The sequence below is a fragment of the Armigeres subalbatus genome, chromosome 3 (assembly GCF_024139115.2).
Source record: "Armigeres subalbatus isolate Guangzhou_Male chromosome 3, GZ_Asu_2, whole genome shotgun sequence".
NCBI lineage: Eukaryota > Metazoa > Arthropoda > Insecta > Diptera > Culicidae > Armigeres > Armigeres subalbatus.
In genome coordinates this window covers 110,878,873-110,906,554 of record NC_085141.1, presented here as the reverse complement: position 1 = coordinate 110,906,554, position 27,682 = coordinate 110,878,873, and the positions used below count along the sequence as shown (strand labels likewise).

General features: G+C 41.1%; 1 pseudogene; it reads right to left on the bottom strand.

Annotated features, from left to right (window-relative positions):
• Nucleotides 1–19,808: 19,808 nt before the first annotated feature.
• On the bottom strand, nucleotides 19,809–26,959 carry LOC134221881 (uncharacterized; annotated as a pseudogene).
• Between the last annotated feature and the right edge of the window lie 723 nt (nucleotides 26,960–27,682).

Genomic DNA, 27,682 nt, shown 5'->3' with positions numbered 1-27,682 from the left:
GCAGTTGTTGATGGTTTGATTGCATCTACAGCTGCAGTCTGGAATAGCGAATTATCAAAATTGAACTCCTAAATTTGTCAGACATTTCGACCTTTCTTAATGCTCCTCAACCAGATTTCACATTTTTAAACAGCAATCGCCCACTACACCACACTTCTAAAGAAGAGAAAGAAAGGGTCGTTATCACCTGTCGCCGTATAAGTCATGCCGTATTGGCAGAACGTTTAACAAATTGTCCACTCGAATAAAGTTCCTTTTAATGTCATTCAGTGAAATGATTTAAATAGAAGTTGTCCTACGTCAATTGCTTTTTTGTGTCAGTACGAAGACTTTTTGCCAAGAATGATGCGCAAATCAGCTGACGAGTGGACACTCGCGGTGTAAAATTAATGTTAATTCACCTTGCTGTTTATACATCAGCTCGCAAACGGGTTGGTTTCATATATTGCATGCAGTTCCTATTTATAGTAATGAGGATGACTCTATATGATCAGCTCTTCTTAGATACCTACTTATGTGTGAATATCCTACAAAATCATGTTAGCTTGTAGATAATGCTCGCTGCTTAGTACGGCACATTTTTTTTTTACGAATCACGTTTTTCCTTACTATCTTGTTCTTCTTATTGGCATTACATCCCCCACTGGTACATTGCCGCATACAGTCGACTCTCTACATCTCGATGTTCTGTATCTCGATATCTCTCCCTATGTCGATGGTTTCCACGGTCCCTTCAATCTACATACATTTGGGCATTCTAAATCTCGATATCTTTCTATCTCGATTTGTTCTGATCATACTTTGTTTTGGATTCACTCTCCTTATGTCGATTTGTTCAAATTTTTAGGCTACTAGACCATCTGTGGACAATAATAAACACATTAACAACAAGATATGACACTTGTTTTGTTGTCGTTTTCCATAGCAACGAGCTTTTTTGGATCTAGCAGCCATTTCAATTTTCCTTCCATTCCTCGATCTCTCCGTATCTCGATGGTCCCTTCAATATCGAGATGTAGAGAGGCGACATGTGCTGATAGATTGCCAGAAGCACCAATAAGAAAAAATTCGATTTTTGAGAATTTTACTGTGTTAGGAGAAGTGTTAGGAATTGGAAATGAAGAGAGATTAGTGAGGTTTTTAAAAGAAGTTAAATTAATTAGGCAAATTTAAATAATGTTATGAAATGTAATATTTATATTGATTTGAATGTGGCGAATGAGGCTTAGCTTTTAAAGCCACGTAAATAAAACTACTACTTCTACTTCACCGCAAGATTTTCTTTGTGTATAAAAGAAGCAGTGGCTGCGGTGCGCGAGTTATTAAGGATGAATGACCTTCTGGGTCAATGTGCCTTAAAAAACAGTAGGTAATGTCTTTTGCATAACCGCGAAGTGGACGTGGAACTTTGGATATACAAAATCAACAATAACAGCCCAAACATTATTATTACAATTTTTGTGACCAATTTAGAAAAAAAGCTATCAATCGATTTTTTATCAAATGTTGGAATTTTTTATCATTGATATGTCGAAAAACATTGTCTGATACTGCTTGCGTACAAGGCGAACATGACTGAATGAACGTCCCAAATTACCAATCCTAAATTGTATCTTCCGTGAGACCGCGTTGTGCTCTGGTACTGTGCGGTTGTCTGCCGCAGGTGCAACTGAAGCAGAAGAAGCAGTGCCCACCCGTGTTCGTGATGTGCGATCCGACGGATGTGCACCCGAAAATTCGCCAACTGATCGCTAAGGGGCAATGTACTTTTCGGCTCTGCAATGAAGGCGTGAAAGTGATGCCTGCAAACAAGGACCATCATCATGGCGATTTTGGAAAGCCGAAAAAGGGCCTCCACCATGTCCTTGCCGAATAAGAACCGTGTTCCTGCTCTCAATGAGGTGAACTTTCCGGCAATACCGGCTCCCCGACGAGCGATACCAATACTTCCATCTTTGCAACCTCACAAACGGCCGGCGGCCGCTGCAGCATGGATTCAAGCTCCTACACCACACGCTCCATCCACCAGCGAGTTTGGCCCCACTTCCTTCCCCCTGGATTCCGTCGTCTGGACAATTAGCCCCTTCTGGACCTTCACCGCTCTACACATCGGAACAGCTAGTTCCGATTTTCACCCAACTGGCAATCCGACTACGCAGGTGCAAAACACGCTGGTCAATTGGAACGCTTGCTCGCTCAAAGGCAAAACTATTGAGGTGGCTGGTTTCCTCGACAAGAGAGAGATCGACGTGGCCTTCATCACGGAAACACACATGAAGCCCGAGGTAAGTTTAGATATTCCGAACTTCCATTTAGAGAGACTCGATCTGTCCAATTACAGGGGAGGAGGTGTGGCTATCGCACTGAGGAACAACGTCAATTGTCGTCTACTGTCAAGTCGGCACCTCAAGATCACCGAGGCCGTCGGGGTAGAAATCACTACTTCCGTCGAAGTAATCACCCTTATCGCGGCCATCTGCTCAACTCAAGCTAAGGACATCGATGGTACATCAGCCGTCCTTCGGAAGAAAATTGTTAAGCTTACGCGGGGGCAACAGTCGCGGCAATCGAAACGGTACCATCTGGAGCAACGACATGGAGGAAGGTCACTTCACGATCCTGAGCCTGGATTCCCCCACTCGGCTGAGTCGGTCCGGAGTCCACGCAACGTTAGACCTGTACATAACCAACATGAACGATCACATCTCACAACCGATCGTGTACCAGGAGCTCAGCTCGGATCACTATCCGGTGGTGGCCGAAATCGGTTCGTCGATCAACCGTCACCAACTCTCCAGAAGGAACTACCATCGAGTGAACTGGCAGTGGTACCAGCAGTGCGTTGACACCACCACCGACTACGAGGTGCGTCCGGAGACGCCAGAAAGTATTGATCGCCACTTGTGCGCCATCGAAGAAGCAATCTCGGTGGCCAGAGAGCAGCATGATCCAACGGCTCGTCAGGAAAGCAACACCCTAACCATCACCAAAAATCTCATTCGTCTTCGCAACGTGGTTCGCAGACAATACCAACGTACTGGGCTGCCTGCACTCAAAACTCGTTGCAATCACTTGACAAAGGTAATCCAGAGCAGAATGGTGGACACATGGTAACATTCTGAATCTCAAGCTCAAACACATGAGTGCTCCGGTTTTTGAGCACATTTCGCTGATCTTTTATCAGTGCCTCCGGCTCAGCTACTTGCTATCGTCTTGGAAGTCAGCGAAAGTCATCCCCATCCGTAGGTCTGGGAAGGATCCTTCCTCCCCCAAAAGTTATTGTCCCTGCAGCCTTCTCTTAGGGTTATTCAAGCTATTCGAAAAAGCTATTCAACACCGGTTACTTGAATCTGCCGAAAAACTCAACATCTTGCTCGAGAAAGAGTTTGGCTTTCGACGCGGTCGATCAACCGTACACCTACTGACCCGAGTTACCAACGCCCTGAGACGGAATAAATCCGCCATGGCTTTACTCGATGTCGAGAAGGCATTCGACAATGTATGGCCTGGTGTACAAACTAAAACGCTACAATCTTCCCAGCTACCTGGTTAAGATCATCGACAAGAATCTATCGGCAAAGACATTCCGGATCTCAATCAGTGGAGCGAGTTCCAATGCGCACAACATCGTCGCAGGCGTCCCCCAGGGCAGTATCCTCGGGCCCCTGCCTTTCAATCTGTTCACCTCCGACATGCCAGAACCTCCAGAAGGCGGCATTCTGTCTCTGTTCGCAGATGACACCTCCATCGTCTACAACGGTAGAGTGATCAGAGCGCTAGTGGCAAAACTCTAATGAGGCCTGGATGCCCTGACAGAGTACCTCACCAGCTGGAAGATCTGTGTCAACGCGGCAAAGACCCATGCCATCATTTTCCCCACTCCAAATCCCCTAAACTTGGTCCGCCTGGAGACTGTAAAATCATCCTCAATGCAAAAAATATATTTTGTCTATAGCTCCGAATCCCATAGTCCGATTCGGCCAATTTCCAATACGAAACAGTGGGCCAGGATTCCGCGTCGAATGCAACTTTTTTCGAGCTTATCGATTAAGGATAAGTGCCTCAAAAATGAGTGAGACATTTTTCGCACACACATACGCACATATACACATACATACACACATAGGGCTGCGAAATGGTGAGTTGACATCTGGGAAGGAGCGACCTACACAGCTGTGGTCCTCACAAGTTCCAATCTCACGCTTCCACGGGTCTTCCGATGACAATCGACCGCCAGCTAAGGGTTTTGTACTTAGCTGGTAGTGCAACCTGGACACTGTTGTCCTTCTGGCATCAGCTAGAGTGAGGGGTGCGACCAAGGGGACCATCGTACCTAATCCCTAATCCCAAGGCGTTAAGCGACCCGTGCCGAGGGGATGCATGGCTAGGAGGATGAAATAATGAGCTAGGCCTTTAACGAAGCCTGTGGGGTACCTGGGCACTCCCCACAGTAATTGTCCTTTACCGCGTCATGCTGGGCTCTGGCGTGGTGAACCTATTTTCCCGAGCAATTCGTGGGAACAAAATGGAAAAACAAGTCAATTCTTCAATTAGTGGTAGTAGTGTAGGCGACAACCCCTTCGCAAGAGGTGGGTTGTTCAGGTCTCCGCCTAGGAGGCCAGAGGCAATAATCGGCAGCTCGATGCGCAGCGCCAGCGTGGGTTACTTAACCTTCTCCCCGGCTACGCCGGTAGAGGTTATAGACGGCCCATGGCTTTTGAGGGCGATGAACCACAAACGCGATGGGCTTTCGGCCTTCGAGGTGACGACGGAACAGCTGGACGCCATCATCGACTTTGCTTCATCGAAGCATAATATCAGTAAGGACCTCAAGGGGAGCTTGCTGAAACTTCGAAAGTCGATGTTGGACGCCAAGCTGAATAGGGCGGTCGGGACGGTCAAGAGCAAACCCGCGAAATCCGTGGAGTCGACTAAGGCTCAAGTATTCGCGGGCACTTCGGGGGTGACTGCTCCAACGGAGCAGACACAAAAACGAGGGAAATAGTCTCCAGGTGATGAGCTCCCTGAGGACCGTTCCAAAACGCGGAGGGTTACTACCCCGAACAAGGGTAGTGGGGCTGGGAAGCTGAACCTCGGCCAGGAACATCTAAAACCGGGGAACGAAGGACCTGGAAAGGTCCGTCCACCCAGGAAAGACGGAAGTAAGGGATTACGGCAGGCTGAGAGCTCTCAGCCGCACCAAACCAGGGAAATAGAGGGGGATGACGCCTCCTGGACCCTGGTCAAGAACAAGAGGAAACCGAAGACGTCAAGGGCCGAAAAAAAAGCCCAGGAAAATGAGGGTAGCAAGAAGTTTAGGGTAGGCACCAACCGCTCCAGGGGTGATGCTCTAGTGATCAAGGCGGACGAGCCCAAGTACTCAGACGTCTTGAAGGCAATGAGGAGTGACGTCAAGCTCGGTGAACTCGGCACAGACGTACGTCGAATAAGACGTACCTGGACGGGTGAGATGATCTTCGAGCTGAAGCGGGGCGTCTCGCAAAAAGGCGCCGCCTACAAAAAGTTGGCGGAGGAAGTGTCTGGAACCGGAGCACAAGCAATGGGACTGCAAAGGCCCTGACAGAAGCAAGCTCTGCCGACGCTACGGATTGGAAGGACATAAGGCACAATGCTGCACGAACCCTCCCAATTGTTTGATTTGTTCCAGCAAAGCTGTGGACAGCAAGCACCCCATGGGGGGCTCGAATCGTCCAGCGTTTAAGCGTGCTGCAAAATCACAGTGCAGGTAACGCAGCTGGCTTGCTCGGCCTCGCCCGAGTGTCCGGTGTGCGTAGGTTTAGAGGAAACGGCGGATCACGTGTTGTTCGTGTGCCCACGTTTTCGCACAATGCGTGACCACATGCTTGCCACATATGGTCTGGACACTACCCCGGACAACCTAGTCCGGAGGATGTGTAAAGATAAAGTTGGCTGGAACGCCGTTTTATCGGTTATCGTCCAAATCGTCTCGGAGCTACACAGAAGTTGGCGCGTGGACTCGAGGAATGGTTAGTTCAGGCGCAAATAAGAGGGGGTCCGAGGGTTCGGAGTCGGCTTCATGGGTCATACCGGTGCCCTGTGGTCGAACTCGATCCTTTTATCGAACAAGTGGCCACGCGAAGAACAACATGGTATCGTCGCTTTCGCGGCGTCGGTCAACCTGGCGAGTTCCGAGCCCAACGACGGAAAAGGCACCGGTGTAGGCACCGCGTCGGCAAGTCCCTCTGTGTGTTGGCGAATAGGCCCTATCGCAGAGAGGTCAATTTGGGGTGCACGCGGCATCATCATTCTTGATACCAGTCGTGCAGAGGGAAACAGGCGCGAAGTCGACCCTTCCCACCTTCCGAGGACATAGGACGATACCATGGTGTTCTTAAAAAAAGCGAGTCACGATGTTCGATGCTGCAAGGACACGCACCCTTGTATAAGCCCAACAAAAAAAAAGTGGTGCCAATATTAGCATTCCTTCGCTGCAAGGTGATCTAGAAGTAGAAACAATAGGCATGGAGCAGCCGGAAGGTTATATTGGATCAGGAAACTCAATAAAAGTTTGCCAGTTAAAAAAAAACATTATACGAACTGAAGCAAACAAGCAGAGTGTGTAACCTTAAGCTGGTTTCTGAGCTAAGGCGAATTTGGCTGAAGCGGGCTTCGTATGACACGTGCGTCTATTTGAATGTAGAAGATAGCTCTAAGGATCATCGTGTCCATTTAGGTCAAAGATTTTTTTGAAGGTCCTAATGTCCATTCGATCAAATGTCCGTTCGGCCAAATTTCATTCGACGAAATGTCATTCTGGGGAATTCCTTACATTTATTGCCTGAAATTTAACAAATTAGGCATCCTGGACCGGAATGGCGGAACGTAAATGAAATATTTTCATGAACCAATGACTCCTTCAATTACGATTCATAAAAGATCGATTGTTTTCATAGTCAATTTCATTTAGTTGACCTTGAGTTGGCCGAAGCGAGAGCTGATGAAGTGAAGACCTGTTTCAGTGACCTTCTCTGCAGTAGTTATTAAGCGATCCTTGAAGCGATTGTTGTCTAATAGAATCGAAGGCAGGATGCCTGGCAGCCCGTGGGAAGCACTTTGGGGATCACTGCCCTAAATAAAGCAAATTTTCCATAAACAATTAAGAATTTTCCACAAAACAAAAATAAACAATCACTTTTAAAAGCATAAATTTGAACTATAGAAGAAAAGTTTTCAATAAAGAAATCAAAATTTTCCATTGTTAAAAATATAAAGTTTCCATAAATAAATCAATATTAACAATAAACAATTACGAAATTACGAAAACTAAATAAAACAATTGAAAATTTTCCACGAAATATTTAATAAAGAGCGAAAAATTCATAAATCTTATTAAATTTTGCATGAACAATAAACGCTTATAAAGCATGGGTCATCTATGCAAAAATAATCAGTTATTGCCTTTTTATGGAAGTTTTCATATTTTTGTATTGCTCTTCATTGATTTGTTTGTGGAAAAAAATATTTATTTTGTGAAAAATTTTGTAATTATTTGTTGCCAATATTGATTTATTTAAGTGAATTTTTTATTCTATTCGATGGAAAACTCTGATTTCTTTGTGGAAAATTCTTCTTTTATAATTTTAATTTTTGCATTAAAAGTACTAATTATTTTTTATTTTGTGGACAATTGTCAATTGTTCATAGAAATTTTGCATTATTTAGGGAAATTTTTGTTTTATTTATTGCTTTCTTGTCGAACCTTCCCGATATCGCTTAAATTGTTTATTTTTTATAACCAAATTGTCAATCCTTTATTTGATTGCAGCGTCGCACTCTAGATCGATTTCAGTTTGCGTTTGATGACTTTCTTCAGAATTCAAGAAAACGTTGCATTTTGATAATAATTTAATTTTTCCAGTACTGAGGTGAACTAGCCTTGGGCTAAAAACCTCTTTAACAAAGATTATAATAATAATAATAATTTTTCCAGTATAATGTTCTGTTTTTTTTTTCTTCATTTATATAAACACAGTGGATCTCAACTCTAATCGTTTAGTGAGAAAACCGTACATATCTTTTAACCCGTTCGTGTGTTATATTGCCTCAAAGGAAATGCCAATTCATTTTTATATATAGAAGAAGACTAGTTGGACGTACCCGACCAAGATGAATACACAGCTAGGTGTTTCAACCTGCCCAATTTGTGGACGAGAAGAAGGCGGGGGTGAAAAATTCATTTTCGGTGCAAAACATAAACAAACCGGCTGGCTCTCCCATACTAAAATCCAAGATGGCTGAATCGTGAATTTGGTAGATTGGAACACCTAGTGGTGTATTCATCTTGTACCCGACCTTGCTCGGGGTTGTATTGTTTTGCATTAGAACTGTCAATTGTTGAGTTCATTGCAGCGCCGCACTCTAGATCAAGAATAATACACCACTAGGTGTTCCAATCTGCCAAATTCACGATTCAGCCATCTTGGATTTAAGTATTGGAGAGCCAGCTGGTTTGTTTTGGTTTTGCACTGAAAATGAATTTTTCACCCCCGCCTTCTTTTCTTCCATAAACTTGGCAGATTGGAGCACCTAGTAGTGTATTCATCTTGCTCTAGATAATATTTTGTGCGATCGCATTGGGTTTTCTCCCAACTCGACTTAATATTATAATTTGACAGTTTTTCAATTTTCCCCGTCAAAATTGCATATATAAATACATCAAGTCGAATTGATCAGTGAGGAAATCTAGAAAATCGGTCCAACCGTTCGTGAGTTGTAATGCATCAAAGGAAAAACCAACCATTTTTATATATAACCTGATTTCTTTACTGGCAATATCCTATTTTTTTATGGACTTTTTTAAAAAATTTTAGGGGGAGTTTTTATTTTAGTCCTACAGGGCCACGACAATGGGAATCGCATGTTTGCATTTGCTTCCAATCATGGTTTGAACGGCAAAAGGGATTAATTCCAAGATTATGTCCATCCAGAAATAAAAAATATTGGATATTACAAAATATGGCACAATAATACAATGTTTTGTTCCTCATTTCGCCCTGAATCAGTTACTATACATTGCATCATTTTATTTCAAATTGCTCATACCACACGAATGAACTAGGTTTCAAAAATGTTAGTACTAAAATCACAAGCTTATCAGTTACCTCCATCTAAGGCATTGTGTTTCCAATTTTCACGCATACGTCAATCTTCATTGGCGCTCCTTGTCGCACAAAAATGTTCACATTTGCACACACCCTCATCAATCAGCGAACATTCTCAGCGAATCCCGTCACCGCCAAGCTGAGCTACAAGGGTCGGCGCTCAATTAAATCATTAAACAATTCATAACGCACAAACCTCCGCAGCCGATGTCTACCAGCAACTTCGCTTCGACACCTCTACCACTGCCATCAGTCGCTGCAAAAAGAAGCGTGATCAGGGTTCGTAATGCTCACTCAATCTCAGGAGCACATGATTTTCCCTCACGAAAGTTTTCGGGGAGAAATCGCTTTTCGGGAAAGAAAAACAGCCTGGAGAGTGATAGCAATTTTTCGCTCACTTCGATTGCCGCTAAACGTTGGTTTGTTTTTTTTCTTTCATATTCGAGTCTTTTCGTGACATCATCAATGCAAATGGTAGTAGCTTATGTGGAACAAATAACTTAACGCTTTCATACAGATAGCGTGGTGGTGTGGCTAAAGTAAGCGCATCCCAACAGCTATTATTGTTACTATACTGGGTTCGAATCCCGGCGCGGCCATACAATTTTGTAATTGTTCTGCGATAATTCTCGCGAAAAGTGAGTGAGAGGTAAAAGTAATGAAACGAAAAAGGATTTTCATCTAATAAGCAAGATTTTCGTTCATCTTCCAATGCTAATTCTAGAGAAAAGATTGATGAGTGAAAGATGATCCTCAACATAACCAACGAAACAAGATTTTCCCTTGGCCCGAAAAACGCTTGCTTTGGTCTCATTGAAACGAAAAGTCGAAAATTGTTCAAAATGTACCAGTGCAAAAATAAATAAAGTATAAATAAAGTTTAAAATTATTGATTGAGTCAACAGTTGACTAATAGAAATATATGCTAAGTATTTAATAGCCGGTAGGCAGTAACTACAATTGCAGAACATCTATTCAAAGTTATGAGGCGGGATATTTGACTTTGTTTGACGAAATTCGAATAGTAAAAAACCAAAAAAAAAAATGATTTATGTGCTTTTGACATATTTGCTCATAAGTGCAGCTTGGACATGCTTCCCCAACACACGTGCAAGTCAATATCAAACCCAAGATGGCATAAATTACCTCGGAATAATTCGCCATGGATTGTTGCCTTTGACACTCCTTCGATTGGAAGTCATAACAGCAACAGCGCCAATAAACCGTGCCAAAGTGGTGACACAGTCAGCCACTCAATCAGGCGTGCGTTGTCGCGAACCCTTACATCCACTTAGGAACGAATTGCGTACCCATGGATTCAATCGAACGAACAACCGATAAGATAATGTGCTCAATGGGCCGTAATAATTGTCGACACATATTTTGCCTAACTGATTACCCACTTGATGTATAGGAGGATTGCAACCAATTGATGGTTTTTATGAATCGGTCAATTGGGACTCACATGATCGCCATACATCGCTGTTTTTCAGTCAGTATAGGAACCTGTAATAACTAATTAGCATAATTTTGCAGTATGACTCGGATCCTTGCTAACGGCTGACAACAACGTTAGTCGTGAAATACGAAGGCGCATCATCTGTGGAAGTCGGGCCTACTACGGGCTCCAGAAGAAACTGCGGTCGAAAAAGATTCGCCACCGCACCAAATGTGTCATGTACAAGACGTTAATAAGACCGGTAGTCCTCTACGGACATGAAACATGGACAATGCTCGAGGAGGACTTGCAAGCACTCGGAGTATTCGAGAGACGGGTGCTTAGGACCATCTTTGGCGGTGTACAAGAAGACGATGTGTGGCGGCGAAGAATGAACCATGAGCTCGCCCAGCTCTACGGCGAACCCAGTATCCAGAAGGTAGCTAAAGCCGGAAGGGTACGATGGGCAGGGCATGTTGCAAGAATGCCGGACAGCAACCCTGCAAAGATGGTGTTCGCTTCCGATCCGGCAGGTACGAGACGACGTGGAGCGCAGCGAGCGAGATGGGCAGACCAGGTGCAGAACGACTTGGCGAGCGTGGGGCGTATTCGAGGATGGAGAGATGCGGCCTCGAACCGTGTATTGTGGCGTCAAATTGTTGATTCAGTGTTATCTGTATAGATGTAGACTAAATAAATGAAATGAATGCAGTATGACTCAAAAGACTTGCGTGATGAAAAAGAGACGAACCTGTAATAAAACTACGATGCCCATTTAGAAACGAATGGCATCAGGATAGACTATTTTTTTCTCATGAAACGAATTTTTAGCAAATGTTTCTATTTGTTCAAACTTGGAATTTGATTGCCAATAGTAACCCGTAAAAGCCATCGTAAATTTGTCGATTATTTCAAATCACCCAAATAAGGTCATTGCATAATGTGGGTCCAAGTCTCTCAAATGCTGAAATTCATTTCACTTAATCCTCCAAAGTTGCACTCGGTTGGAGTTGGAAAATGCTTGAACGCCCACCATCTAGAAGACTTCAACACACTCACAGTTGGCTCACACTCAAGGAAAAGAAGATCTCCAAAGTAGTCAGTGTGGCCGCCAACGCGCGCTGTTGAGTAACGCCCATATGAGCATTGCTGCAACATACGAGCAGTAAATTGCATTTCATGTATGCTTCTCTCTTTGGATTCGCGTCGTTTTCCATGTCCACACTACGAAGCAGCATAAAATTATGTGCGCTGGTTAGAAGCTCTAACTCGAGCACCCATTGACTCTGCAAGAGCCGGTCACAGAAGTAGGTACTGGTTTCTGTGGAAGCAAAAAAAAACTACGCCACTTTTCTGTTGTATTATTCGATGTAATTTTCTTTTACCTTCAACCCATTTTTCATTAGCGATTGACCGATAATCCACGGCGGTTTTCTTCGATAGATGGATGAAGATTGAGCGTGTTTAGCTCCACATCTCTCATCTTGTTCGAACTAATCGACCCGTAGGTACGGTAAGCACACCATTTCGCAGCACTTGAACGCTATGCGTGGATCTGGATTCCCCGGGACGTGAAGATACGCATCTTGCTCTGAGGATCGACGTTCTGTAGTGGACCACTATTAAGCACTGCCGACAGAGTAGGTGACCATCGGACCGTGAATCGCACCCGTGTTGCCCCAACAAGTTGTTTGTTTGAGATCGTGATTGGCGCTAATGAAATGGCTCAACTTGTAGCCGGGCTCTGTTAATATCAAACCTTGGACCGTTCGGGATCTGGTGCTGTTGTTGATATGCGAAGTTTGCTTCGCTACGATGCGTCGAAGATAGATCATGCAGATATGGAACGCATGCATGTCCGAGCGCTTGCGTTTGGACCGATTGATGGCATCAAATCGAGAACACCGAAGACGAAGACCTCGCCCAAGAGTACTTATTAATGGAGCGCCGCCAGGAGAAGGCAGTTCGAGAAAAAGTGTTTTGCTGCAATAAGACACTCACTGCTTGCTGGATAATTATTTGGAGCAAACCACTGCACAGAGCATAGATCGAGGGTAAATGCAGGCCACGATCGAACATCGTCTGCCAACATGAAGCGCTTTTCAGGCGCAGCTAATGAGAGTGATATAGAGCCATTAAGGGATTCTTGTAACGATCAGAGAGCGCACTGCCCGCGGTCGTTTGCTTTGAATGGATGTCTGATTTCAATTAGTGTTGTTACAACTGGTGTAATGATGATGGCTTTCGATCGGTTCTCTCGGAAAACCATTCGATAAATATATGTGATGGAATTTTACAGCATAAACTGGATTGCTAACAAGAGTGCAAAAATTAAGAACAGTTAAGGCAGGAATGGATGTTGAAATTATGTTGGCCTTGATGAGCTCTGCATGGTTGGATTGTGTCTCAATTCATGTTCTTCGTAATTATATTTGCTGAACATAGAATACGGGCTGTGATTATTGATCAGCTTCATACAATAAAATATGATGAGACAAATAATAAATGTTCTGGTTTAGGTTTTCAATGTTAACCAATTGTATGTGATAATTAGGAATAGCGGCAAAATTTTAAAAATATTGTGGTTGGGCAATTGAGAAAACCTAAATTCTCGCGGCAATATCGCGGTGACTTATTTGTTTAAATAAAAAACCTATACTGTAAGATACGTATTTCGACCTCAACTGTGGGGCCGTGTTCAGTGTCTCGTACTTAGCTCGACTTGACGAGACGCTGGAGGCGGTCTCACAGTTGAGGTCGAAATACGTATTTGTAAAGATAACAAAACGTGGAGGAATTAAATGGAAAGTACTAAACTCGTCTTAGACAGTTGAAGACATTCCACTAAAAAAGCTTAAATATTTTTTTACTTAAAACCCAGATTAATCCACCTAGCGGTGATCATGCCTTTCTCGCTCATTATAAAATGTATCGAGAAAAGTTTTTTGGAAAGGTCAAATAGCTTAGTTTAAAGCAATTCCGGCAACGAATAAAGGATAACGATTGGAGAGTCGGATCTTGGAACGTGAGAACTTTGAATGAACCCGCACGTATTGGGCTCCTGACTCGTGAGCTGCGGCTAGAGTGGGGCAGTAATCCAGGAAATACGGTGGCCCAGAACTGGAGAACGTGAATTCCGGGCGTAAGAATATCCGCAAACACACCTGACAACATCCGAGTGGAGGCACTTGCTAACAGATAGACTACGTGCTGATCGACGGACGACATTTCTCGGATGCTATAGATGTAAGGTCATGTAGAGGTCCGGTCCGAGCATTGACTCGGACCTTGTAGTTGCCAAAATTCAGGCGCGACTTTCCAGCGTCACGAATTCACGAAACAACAGAACGATGCGTTTCAATATCCAACGCTTGTCAGTTGTAGGATTTGCTGAACAGTACCACCAGAAGCAGGACGAGCGGATAGGAGATGCCACCGGATCTGGCGACGTTAACAGATTATGTGAAAATATCCACGAAGTTGTGACTACAACAGCGCAGGAAATGTTAGGCACTGCACAGCAACGCCAACGAAATGGTTGGTTTGATGAGAAGTGCCATCGAGTGACGGACGAGAAAAATGTTGCTAGCACTGGCGTCGCCAGCTATTGTTATTGGGTGGGGCACCACTTGGCGCAAGAACAATAGCCTATGAGAACAATGGTGTGATTGCATCGTATGGTGCCCCACCTCTGTCTCCACCAGTGGTTGCTAGTGGCCACTAGTCGAATGCTAGTGGCTCGTACCCGTTCCAAGAGAGAGCGGTACAGTGCACTATGGTCCAGGATACAGATTTACGCGGAAAGATGCATTTTACGCCAAAACCATATTAAAAAACCCAGATTAATCCACCCAGCGGTGATAATGCCTTTCTCGTGCGGTAAAAAATAGTATTTTGGGCATTACTTCTGAGCCCATTGTCCGATCGGGCCAGATCGGGCGATCGAAACAATGGGGCAGGATTCTGCGTCGAATGCAACCTGTTGTGAGGGAATCCGTTCAGGGTAAGTGCATTAAAAGTGAGCTAGACATTTTTTCGCGCTTTTTTCTGAGAAAAAGTATTTTGGCCATAACTCCCAAGCCCATAGTCCGATCCGACCAATTTTCAATAGGAAATAATGAGGCAGAATACTGCGTCAAATTCAATCTGTTGCGAAGAAATCGGTCAAGGGGAAGTTCAAAAAAAGTGAGCGAGACTATTTTACGCGCTTTTTTATGAGAAAAAGTATTTTAGCCATAACTCCCAAGCCCATAGTCCGATCCGGCCAATTTTCAATAGGAAACAATGGGGCAGAATACTGCGTCAAATGCAACCTGTTGGGAAAAAATCGGTCAAGAGTAAGTACAAAAAAAGTGAGCGAGACTTTTTTACGCGCTTTTTTATGGGAAAAAGTATTTTGGCCATTACTCCCAAGCCCATAGTCCGATCCGGCCAATTTTCAATAGGAAACAATGGGGCAGAATGCTGCGTCAAATGCAACCTGTTGCGAAGAAATCGGTCAAGGGGAAGTACAAAAAAAGTGAGCGAGACTATTTTACGCGCTTTTTTATGGGAAAAAGTATTTTGGTCATAACTCCCAAGCCCATAGGCCGATCCGGCCAATTATCAATAGGAAACAATGGGGCAGAACACTGCGTCAAATGCAACCTGTTGGGAAGAAATCGGCCAAGGGTAAGTACAAAAAAAGTGAGCGAGACTTTTTTACGCGCCTTTTTATGAGAAAAAGTATTTTGGCCATAACTCCTAAGCCCATAGTCCGATCCGGCCAATTTTCAATAGGAAACAATGGGGCAGAATACTGCGTCAAATGCAACCTGTTGCGAAGAAATCAGTCAAGAGTAAGTACAAAAAAAGTGAGCGAGACTTTTTGCTTTTTCGGAGGCGAGCCAGCCTGGGGCTGCAAGTCTCCTTAATAAAGCTAATAAAAAAAAAAAAAAAAAAAAAAAATTGTTTTTTTTGTGCGCACATACACACACACATACACACACACACACATACACACACACACACACGCACACACACACAGACATCACCTCAATTTGTCGAGCTGAGTCGATTGGTATATAACACTATGGGTCTCCGAGCCTTCTATAAAAAGTTTGTTTTTGGAGTGAACATATAGTTTACGTATACTTAGTATACGAGAAAGGCAAAAACTGTTGTTTTACAAAATTGTTCGAAATAGTATGGCCATCATTATGGTGCAACTAAAAAATACGATGGCCCATCGTATAAAAAAAATTAAAAATATTTTTTTTATTTCTCGAAATATTGACATGTAATAATCTAAAAAGTTGTTGCGCAGCTTATTCCAATCAAATTTGCTAAAAAAAACTGTTTTCTGTAGCTCTTAAGTTAGCTGATTTAGAGCAATTTTATTTTTTTTAAAACAGTATTTTTGATCTACTTGTTTTGTTTTAGATTTCTCGAAAAAGTCGTCTTCGGGTGACTTTTAGAGCTAAAAAAATGCAACTTTTGATGGGTAAATATGCTCAATATCTTTTTCCGATCAAAAGTTATGATCGTTTTTCTGTCAAAATTACATTTTTTTCATGAATTGGTATCTCCGGTTAGGGCAGACCAAAAAAATATGTTCACACGGCATTTGAAAGAAAAATTCATATTCCTTATTATTTTTTTTATCTCAAGTTTAACCAATTTTATTAAAATCATGTTTTTTTAAATAAATTGATATAACTCGACAACGGAAGAAGATACAGACGATATTCTTTTAGCAAATCACGCGTCTTCAGAAGGTAACATCCGTGAAAGATAAAAAAATGACACGAGCAGATAATAAATATTGTTTTTTGAGGGACACCTTAATCCTGGTAAGTAAAATTACTCTAAACAAGTGAGATTAAGAGCTACATAAAAAGTTTATATAGCAAAGTTGATTGGAAAAAGCTGCGCTACAACTTTGTAGAACATTTTCTGTAAATATTCCGCAAAATAAAAAATAAATAAAATTTCACATTTTTTATAAAATGGTCCACCCTATATTTCGGTAACTCTATAATAAGGGCCCAAGTATCCAGAACAACTTTGTAGAACAATTTTTTTTTCTTAAAAGTATGCTTTAGGCCCAAAATGCATCTTTCTCGTAAATCTTGCAATAAGATGATAAAGATAAAACTTATAAAAAGTGTTAAAGCTGTAGATTTCTTATTTTTCATTTTTCACGATTTTCACCTTCTTAAGACTTTTGGAGCTTTTCAAAACGCGAGTTTTGCTATAAGAATATCGTCTATATCTCTTCCATTGTCGAGTTATATCAATTTATTAAAAAACATGAATTTAGTAAAATTGGTAAAACTTGAGATAAAAATATAATGTATCCCCAATTTTTTTATATAATAAGGAATTTGAATTTCACTTTCAAATGCTGTGTAAACATATTTTTTTGGTCTGCCTTAATCGGAGATACCAAGTTATGAAAAAATATGTAATTTTGGCAGAAAAATGATTATAACTTTTGATCGGAAAAATATATTGAGCATGTTTACCCATCAAAAGCTGCATTTTTTTTAACTCTAAAAGTCACCTGAAGACGACTTTTTTGAGAAATCTAAAACAAGAAAAAACTAGATCAAAAATACTGATTTTTTGAGGTACACCCTAATCCAATTAAGTAAAATTGTTCTAAATCAGCCAACTTAAGAGCTACAGAAAAAGTTTTTTTTAGCAAAATTGATTGAAATAAGCTGTGCTACAACTTTGTAGAACATAGCATATCAATATACCAAGAAATAAAAAAAATATTCTCATTTTTTTTTATATGATGGGCCACCCTATCTTTTGGTTGCACCATAATGATGGCCTTACTATTTCAAACAATTTTGTAGAACAACAGTTGTTTCTAAAAAAATATAGTTTTGGTGTAAAATGCATCTTTCCGCGTAAATCTGTATCCTGGACCATAGTGCAGTGTAGCAAGGGCAGAAGAGAAAGGAATCCACCGCAGAAAAAAAGGCAACACAAAGAGAGTGTGATAGCTGAAGCGCAAGAGAACATAGATAGAAACGATATGCGGAGGTTTTACGCAACTGTCAATGGCGCGTGGCATAAGACTGCGCCAGTGCCCGCCATGTGCAATGACCGAGAGGGGAAATCGCTGACAGGCAAGACCATTGTGGCAGCCAGGTGGAAGGAGCACTTCGAAGATTTGTTGAACGGTGAAAATGAAGGTGTATTAAAGAGCAGGATGGACATAGTTGGCGACGGTCAAGCTGTGGAACCACCAACGCTGGACGAGGTTGAGAAGTCTCTAAACGAGCTGTAAAACAGTAAAGCTGCTGGGAAGGACGAGATCCCGATCGAGCTTCTCAAACACGAAAATCCAGAAAATATGGGAGAATGAAGAACTGCCTGCCGGCTGGTTGGATGGACTCATATGCCCAATCTATAAGAAAGGGCACAGACTAGAGTGTCCCAATTACAGAGGGATCACCCTTCGGAACTCGGCGTACAAAATCCTGACGCGCATCCTGTTTAACAGACTGAAACTGCTTGACGAATTTTTTGGCGGCGAATACCAGGCAGGTTATCGTGAGAGCGGATCAACGACGGATCAGATGTTTAGCCTGCGAATGATCCTGCATGAATTCCGGGAGTACAACTTGCAGACTCATCATCTGTTCATTGAAACTGGTTAGACTGATACGTGCAACGCTGGATGGCTCGAAATCAAGTATTCGGATTGCAGAGGAAGTGTCAACCTCGTTTGTGACCTTAGACGGATTGAAGCAGGGTGATGCACTCTCGAATTTATTGTTCAACGTTGCACTCGAGGGCGCTATTAGGCGATTTGGCGTCCAGAGGAACGGCACTATCATCACACGGTCGCGTATACTCCTGGGCTTTGCGGACGACATCGACCTCATTGGAATCGGTCGCAGAGCAGTAGTGGAGGCTTTTGTAACACTGAAGAAGGAGACGGCGAGGTTAGTCTTAACCATTAACTCAACCAAGACAAAGTACATGGTAGCAGGTAGAGATAGAGGAAGACCTAGTGGTGTTGGTGCTGAAATAGAGCTTGATTGGGAAGTGTTTGAAGTTGTTGAAAATTTTGTTTACCTTGGAACGCTTGTGACATGTGACAATGACGTTTCCCGTAAAGTGAAAAGATGTATTGCTGCTGCGAATAGAGCCTTTTACGGATTACGCAACATGCAGACGAAAACGAAATATGCTCTATACAAAACTCTGATTCTACCAGTGGCCCTTTATGGACATGAAGCATGCACGTTAAAAAAGGAGAGCTTTCGGGGTTATCGAACGAATAGTGCTGCAAACAATACTCGGAGGGAAACTAGAAAATGGTGTGTGGCGCAGACGCATGAATCATGAGCTGTAGCAATTACAGAAAAAGAAAATATTGTGAATCGTATAAAATACGGCAGACTTCAGTGGGCTGGTCACTTAGTGCGAATGTCGGAAATAATATTCAACAGATAGTCAGATAGGGCCCGGCGATACGTAAAAGGCCACGAACACGCAGGCTGCACGCGGTAGAATCGGACCTGGGCTCACTAAACGTTCGAGGAAACTGGATGAATATCACCCAAGACCGACGATTATGGAGCTCTACAATAAGCCAGGCATAGGTGTATCGACGCTGTAGCCAACCAGGTATCCAGGTAGGGTAATTTCAATGTAAGCGTACATTTTATAGCAGCTACAACTCAAGATAGTTCTAGCATGATTTTTGAAAACGTCGTATGTCCAAATGAGAGACTCTCTTTCATTACACTCTATTTCACTATTATCGAAGCTAGTTTTGCATTTATTGCAATATTTCCCCTCAACACGCAAGACAAAGCTATTTTCTTCAGATCTCTGTGAAGAAATTCGATGTAAATGTTAGTATAGTTTCGTAATAATCGAAAGAGAAAGTAAACAAAGAGAGCCTCTCTTATGGACTTATGGACGTTTCCAAAATCACGCGAGAATTGGACTACGCTTGTTCTTGACCCCAGCACTTGCCCTTTGAAAATAAACGAATGGAAGTTTTTCATCGCTTGTATAAAAATAAAATACCTACTTGTGAAAATACTCTCTTCCGTCAGTAATTGTTAGTTTGGATAAGTGAAAAATTAATATGAAAATGTAATGAATATGCAATGATTGAGGTAAGTCGGCAAATAGCCCCGAAATAATGACTTTAGTTCAAAACTTTATTAGTATTAGTGCGGATTCGAATAAAATCATCGTCATCATCGGATTGATTACGGTTTATAGAGCCCTAATGATTTGACCAGCTTGTTTACTGACTGCCTGGAGCTTGTTTTCTTAGTTTGGTAACAGATTATTTCAATGAAGTCCATCATCTTCTGTAGTGTAGCCGGAGGATTAATACCGAATACGGTAAAAGATTTAAATAGGACATTGATAGCACGAATCGACTCTCTGCCGCAGATGATGACCTGGGATTTTAAATACAAGAGGTAAGAGTTGTATATCAGATGAGGTGCTACTTCTGTATCGGAAACAGCATTCGAAGCAACATACTTCGACAACTGTAGCGAGATGTCGGTATCCTATTGGTAAAAATAAAGGAGAAAAGAACAGAATTAGCAAATTATATATGAAATGTAGAAAAACTGGTAATCTCAATGCCACCCACGCAGCGTTTTTGCCTTTCTCGTATACTAAGTATACGGTAAAGGCTATATGATCGCTCCAAAAACAAACTTTTTATAGAAGGCCCGGAGACCCATAGTGTCATATACCAATCGACTCAGTTCGACGAATCGAGGTGATGTCTGTGTGTGTGTGTGTGTGTGTGTGTGTGTGTGTGTATGTGTGTGTGTATGTGTGTGTGTGTGCGCAAAACTACTCAACAAAATGTCACTCATTTTTCGGGCACTTATCCTCAACCGATTTGCTCGCAACAAGTTGCATTCGACGCAGAATCCTGTCCCATTGTTTCCTATTTGAAATAGGCCTGATCGGACTATGGGGTCGAAAGTTATGGCCAAAATACAAAATCCTACGAAAAAATCGCGTAAAAAATGTCACTCATTTTTCAGGCACTTATCTTCAACTAATTTGCTTGCAACAAGTTGCATTCGACGCAGAATCCTGTCCCATTGTTTCCTATTTGAAATTGGCCAGATCGGACTATGGGATCGAAAGTTATGGCCAAAATACAAAATCATACGAAAAAATCGTGTAAAAAATGTCACTCATTTTTCGGGCACTTATCCTCAACCGATTTGCTCGCAACAAGTTGCATTCGACGCAGAATCCTTTCCCATTGATTCCTATTTGAAATTGGCCAGATCGGACTATGGGATCGAAAGTTATGGCCAATATACAAAATCATACGAAAAAATCGCGTAAAAAATGTCACTCATTTTTCGGGCACTTATCCTCAACTGATTTGCTCGCAACAAGTTGCATTCGACGCAGAATCCTGTCCCATTGTTTCCTATTTGAAATTGGCCAGATCAGACTATGGGATCAAAAGTTATGGCCAAAATACAAATTCATACAAAAATATTGCGTAAGAAATGTCACTCATTTTTCAGGCACTTATTCTCAACCGATTTGCTCGCAACAAATTGCATTCGACGCAAAATCCTTTCCCATTGTTTCCTATTGAAAATTGGACAGGTCGGACTATGGGATCTGAAGTTATGACCAAAATACAAAATCATACGAAAAAATCGCGTAAAAAATGTCACTCATTTTTCGGGCACTTATCCTCAACCGATTTGCTCGCAACAAGTTGCATTCGACGCAGAATCCTGTCCCATTGTTTCCTATTTGAAATTGGCCAGATCGGACTATGGGATCGAAAGTTATGGCCAAAATACAAAATCATACGAAAAAATCGCGTAAGAAATGTCACTCATTTTTCGGGCACTTATCCACAACCGATTTGCTCGCAACAAGTTGCATTCGACGCAGAATCCTGTCCCATTGATTCCTATATGAAATTGGCCAGATCGGACTATGGGATCGAAAGTTATGGCCAAAATACAAAATCATACGAAAAAATCGCGTAAAAAATGTCACTCATTTTTCGGGCACTTATCCTCAACCGATTTGCTCGCAACAAGTTGCATTCGACGCAGAATCCTGTCCCATTGTTTCCTATTTAAAATTGGCCAGATCGGACTATGGGATCAAAAGTTATGGCCAAAATACAAATTCATACAAAAATATTGCGTAAGAAATGTCACTCATTTTTCAGGCACTTATTCTCAACCGATTTGCTCGCAACAAATTGCATTCGACGCAAAATCCTTTCCCATTGTTTCCTATTGAAAATTGGACAGGTCGGACTATGGGATCTGAAGTTATGACCAAAATACCTTTTTTCATAAAAATCACAAAAAATGTCACCTATTTTTCGGCCACCTAACCTTAATCGATTCACACGCAACAAGTTGCATTCGACGCAGAATCCTGTCCCATTGTTTCCTATTGAAAATTGGCTAGATCGGACTATGGCAGTGGTGCTCCGCACTTTGGGCGTTTTTTCCTTTAATTTACTTCTCACACCATAAAAATGAGCTTAACCCATACAAATTAGCACTTGGTCGAAAGCTTTCAAATATATCTATCTGCTGAGGGTAATAAAACGGATGTTGGTGTTAAATTCACTCCGTACGAAACGATCAAAGCAAAACAAAAGTGCGGACCGCGGGCCGCAGGGTAATTTTACTTTGATCAAGTCGTACGGAATGATTTTACCACCAATATTCGTTTTAATATCCTCTGCTGATAGATATATTTGAAAGCTTTCGTCCAAGTACTAACGGGAAAGATGAAAGCTCATTTTTATTGTGTGATAAGCAAATTAAGGCAAAAACACACAAAATGCTGAGCACCACTGAACTATGGGATCGGAAGTTATGGCCGAAACACCATTTTAGCCTTTTTATACGAAAAGGCTGTATGTTCGCTCCAAAAACCAAACTTTTACAGAAGGCCTGGAGACCCATAGTGTTATATACCAATCGATTCAGCTCGACGAACTGAGATGATGTCTCTGTCTCTCCACTTCATACGGGAGTTTGGCAGAAAGACGGTCATGAGATTTATATCTTAACAAATATTGCCCTCCGCTCGCGTGATGGGAATGACATTTTCGTTTTCGTTTTGTGTCGTCGGAGCTTCAGTTCAACTAACATCCAAAAGTGATATCCTTAAAATATATGACTGGGTGAAATAAAACAGGGTTATGTACGTCAAAAAGATTGGAAAAGGAAACAAAAATGTCGAAATTCTTATTAGCATATTGTAGATCAAGCTGAAAACCGAACCGAGGTCCCGCGAAATCGCATTTTCTCGCATTTCCGGATGTTGCAACTGCATCGCTAGTAGTGCGCAACTGTGCCATAGTCGGGCACCACTCGCGATGCAGTTGCGACATCCGGAAATGGGACAAAATATGATTTTCGGTTTTCAACTGGATCTACAATATCTTTGCTAGGAATGGGCGATACCGATACGATATATCTGGAATCGATATTTTGCTCCGATTAATCGATATTTTGTATCGATTTTTCTATGTTCGATATTTGACCGTATCGATTTTTTGTTGGTGATATCGGATCTCGATTTTTTTTTTCAGAGTAAAAATATAGCACATTAGGCACAAACTGTTAAAAACAGCAAATCTTCGATGTATGATTCGATGATCGGAAATGGGAAATCTTAGTTTCCATTTTTTTTTGCTCGTTCTTTTAATTTTTTGGGCGTATCGATATATAGGAATATCGATGTTTTTCGGCATCGATATTTTGAAAATAAAAACATCGATTCGGAAGTATCGATATTTTTCCAAAAAAACGCCCATTCCTAATCTTTGCCATAAATAATCTGATTTTCATAGAACGGACAAAGAAATTTGTCTTTTTTACTCCTAGCCACTAGCTCATCTTTTTTCAAGCACACACATTTTACGAAGGTCGAGAAAGGCACCATCACCGCTAGGTGGATTAATCTGGGTTTTTTTATTCGACGTGCACGCAGCGTTAAAACAACGCAGGAGTGCATCGGCGCGGCGACTCTGCGTCACCGCTTTTCCCGATGCACACCTGCGTAGTGCATAGTAGGCGGAGTGAGTATACATTTATATTTACTCAATCAAATTGAAAACCGAAATATGTAAGGAATAAGAAAAATTTAAATTTATCTTGCACTTGTTAAGTTTACGCTAGTGATGGAGTAATCGAGTAATATTATTGCCTAAGTAGATTGCGAAAACAATCAAACCTCGATAGTCCTCACTTGGTGTTTAACTTGATTGAGTACATCTATTTTCTTTGGAGTCTTTTGCATTCACCTGAATGGTTCGATTCGAATGATAGGAGCAGCCAGTTCTTGTTCTATATCCATAGACTCATTGTCGATGTATCTAAGGGTCTTGCGAATTCCTCTTCTGGTGAGCTGTGTGAGTATTCGAAGGCAACCTCGAACATGAGCTGACAGATAATAGTTATCAGTGCTACTAAGTTGTTTTTTTTAATATAGAAACTTACAATCACCATATGAACTGAAACTGCCTTGCTCGTACAACAATAACATATTATTATAACAAGGCACCAATCGCTCATACGCTTTCTGAATCTGCAAACGATAAAAATCATACGTTATTACTATATCAGAATATTCATCAGTTTTTTAAATAGATTCATTGAAATCTGAATTTACCGTCATCAGAATATAAAATAGTGTTATATCGATACATACCATACTACCATTGTAGGACCTTAGATGGGGGAAAACATTCAATATTTCAATCACCGTTTTTTTGGCATCCAATAGCATCAGAAGCAGGTCGTGCGTTTCTGTCATGTACCTGGCAACTGAGTTGAAATTGCTGGATGTTCCTTCGATTTGGGCACATATTTGTGCCATTTCCGTCACATCCGATGACACCGTTGTGACCAACTGTCGTTTATTCGTACGCCTGATTTTTTTTTGCTCGGTGAGATATTTTTACTTTCGTTTCGCAAATGTGTTTGAATGATACCGGTGTGCTCTTTATTGGGGCCCCTGCCGCCGTTCTGCCAGAAGAAATATGACTGAAATACGAAACGGTTATTATAGGCGAAATTATGAAATTTATAAACTAAAAGAATAATATACAGTCGCCTCTCCACATCTCGATATTGAAGGGACCATCGAGATAGGGAGAGATCGAGGAATGGAAGAAAAATTGAAATGGGTACTAGATCCAAAAAAGCTCGTTGCTATGAAAAACTAGAGGCCTGAATAAGAGAAACGCGGATAGGTATGTGCCGCCAATCGAACCGTTAAAAAACAGCAGCCAATCGAGCAGGAGACCTGTCAAGCAGCCAATATGTTGGCTCAAATGCTGAAAACGGCTAAATTCGATTTTATACCATTTTCGAAAAAACAAATTCCAATTACATTAGTTTGCAATAAAATATGCAAGTCATTTATAGATTGTGAAATAAAATTGCCTTGTTTATTGTATTCTATTGTTATGTGATGTTGACACATTAAATAGCGGATGGTGAGATTTCATCTACATAAACCATTTCTCGCGCGATTTTCGAAAACGTCGTAAGTCCAAAAGAGAGGCTCTCTTTGTTTACTTTCTCTTTCGATTATTACAAAGCCATTCTAACATTTACATTGGATTTTCTAGCACCGATCTGAAGAAAATTGCTTTGTCTAGTGTGCTGAGGTGAAAATATTGCAACAAATTTTAAACTAGCCTAGATATTAGCAAAAGAGAGCGTAATGAAAGAAAGTCTCTCATTTGGACTTACGACGTTTTCAAAAATCACGCGAGATTTCTTTCTTTTCATGTGTTGGTCTTCGATGAAAAAGATTGACTGCAGTGTTGACAGAGTCATATTGTCTATCCGCGTTTCTCTCATCCAGGCCTCTATGAAAAACGACAACAAAACAAATGTCGTTTCCTGTTGTTGATGTGTTTGTTATTGTCCAAAGATGGTCTAGTAGCCTAAAAATTTGAACATATTGACATAAAGAGAGTGAATCATGAACAAAATATGATCAGAACACATCGAGATATAGAGTAGATGCATTAGTATTAGATTGCTAATGTCGCTTCTGTTCGCGTGACTAACATCTAGGTCACTTTGATCTGGCAGCCAAAGTACCGGTACTACAAGTGTCAAACCAATGTTGGTAATGAAACAAAACATCAGCCACCTGGCACGACGCCATATTACTGTAGCCAACATCTCAGTGTAAAATTCATGATGGTATGTGTTTTGTTTACAAACATCACATTTGATTCTCATTAGGATACAGAACTGTCAGTAGGATACGGTCGCGCAATGTTGGCTGCAAAACAAACCTATTGTGTGAGATAGGGATGCCACCGGGCTGCAAAACATGCACTACAACATAATGCATAACAAACCGACAAGTTAGGCTTGTGGAAGCATATTTTGGCAAAATACTTTTAATGACTACAGCGCCACTAGCGTTCTAGTACTTATGCTTCTACTAGATACAAAATATGGGGTCAAATCTTTTTGCCATCTCAGGGCTTACAAACATTTTTGTTGAATTCCAACCGAAATATTTGTCGATTTTACAATCGGGTTTGTCATGGCTGTCAAAAGAGATTTTTTTCATTTCAATAATCATTTTGGTTGTATTAACAATGACGTTTTATTGGTTTTGTTCAATTGTTTTTCATTTTTCAAAATAAAAACAAACTGTTTCATAGACTTAATCAATTTATTTAAAAAGAACTGCATAGCAAATGATGCAAGAACATAAACATTAAAGAGAAATAACGCATCTACATTGAATTGCATCACACTGACCGCTAAATAGGGAATCTATTTTTGCTGTAAAATGTCTAGGTACCGCTTTTTATTAGCGATCCATGTCGCAGACAATGTTTCCTCCTTGCTAGAAAAAAGTATGGAGACAGTTTTTATTATTAATTATTATATGTAAATATTACTTACCGCAAATGCTCAAGATGATACATGATACATTTATATTCAATAAGTGTCTAAAATATATTTTTCCTCACTAGTGAAAATAATACTTCAGTACAATGTCACACTCTAAATTTTACAAACACGTTTAAAAAAAACATGGTGACTTTCAACAAAACATTTTATTGAATTTACTAACAACATGGATGATCCAACAAAATATGATGTTTTACATAACAAACCATATTTGTTGATTAACTAAACCTGCTGGGCTGAAATCAACAAACAGTTTTGTAAGATCAGCCGAACGAGCTTTCTATGCGTGTAGATTGAAGGGACTGAGGAAACCATCGACATAGGGAGAGATATTGAGATATAGAACATCGAGATGTAGAGAGTCGACTGTAATTTATAAAAAAAAAACTAACATAAACGGGACTGTCCTCTGACATTCTGGTTACTTGTAAGAAAGGTTTTTAACTTTTAAAATGCTGCTTCACTACTGAGTACTGGCAAACTGAATGGGTTGCTGGTTGAAGAGAATCTATTTTTGAAGTACATTTGCACTCATTAATGAGTAAATAGTTTGAAGTACATAAAGGGCAATAAGTACCCTTTATTCAAAATTTTAAAATACCCGTTATTTTGACAGCTCCGTATATTGCAAAAAAAAAATTGGTATTTTTTCATCACTAATGGGTAATGCCGAGTTTACAGTGTATGATGCGTGTGATATTTTTATAAGAACGCAGCCATTATACGAATATCTCGGATTATCTTTAATACGTCGAAATCGCAGAGACCTAAGATGTATTACCTGGGCCACGCCGCTTGGCAAGTGTAACAGTGTTCGAATCGGAATCTTGTAGGATATTGGTTAATCTACAATACTACCAGGGCCGGCAAAAATTTAAGAGATATAGAAACTAAAAAGAAGATATGTCAAAAATATGTTCAGTTTAATTAAAAATGAACCTATTTTGGACATGCCTCGGAATACTGTTTTTAAACTTACAATGTTTTGCTCCAGGTATGAAACTGCTTCAATTAGGTTCTAATAAGTCAACAACATCATTCACATGTTTTAAATCGATGCAAAAATAAACGTACAGCTTTTGAAAGATGAATTTAATTTTACAATGTCGTCTTGGTTTTGGTATAATCCAGCCGGAATGGGTAAATACGACTGA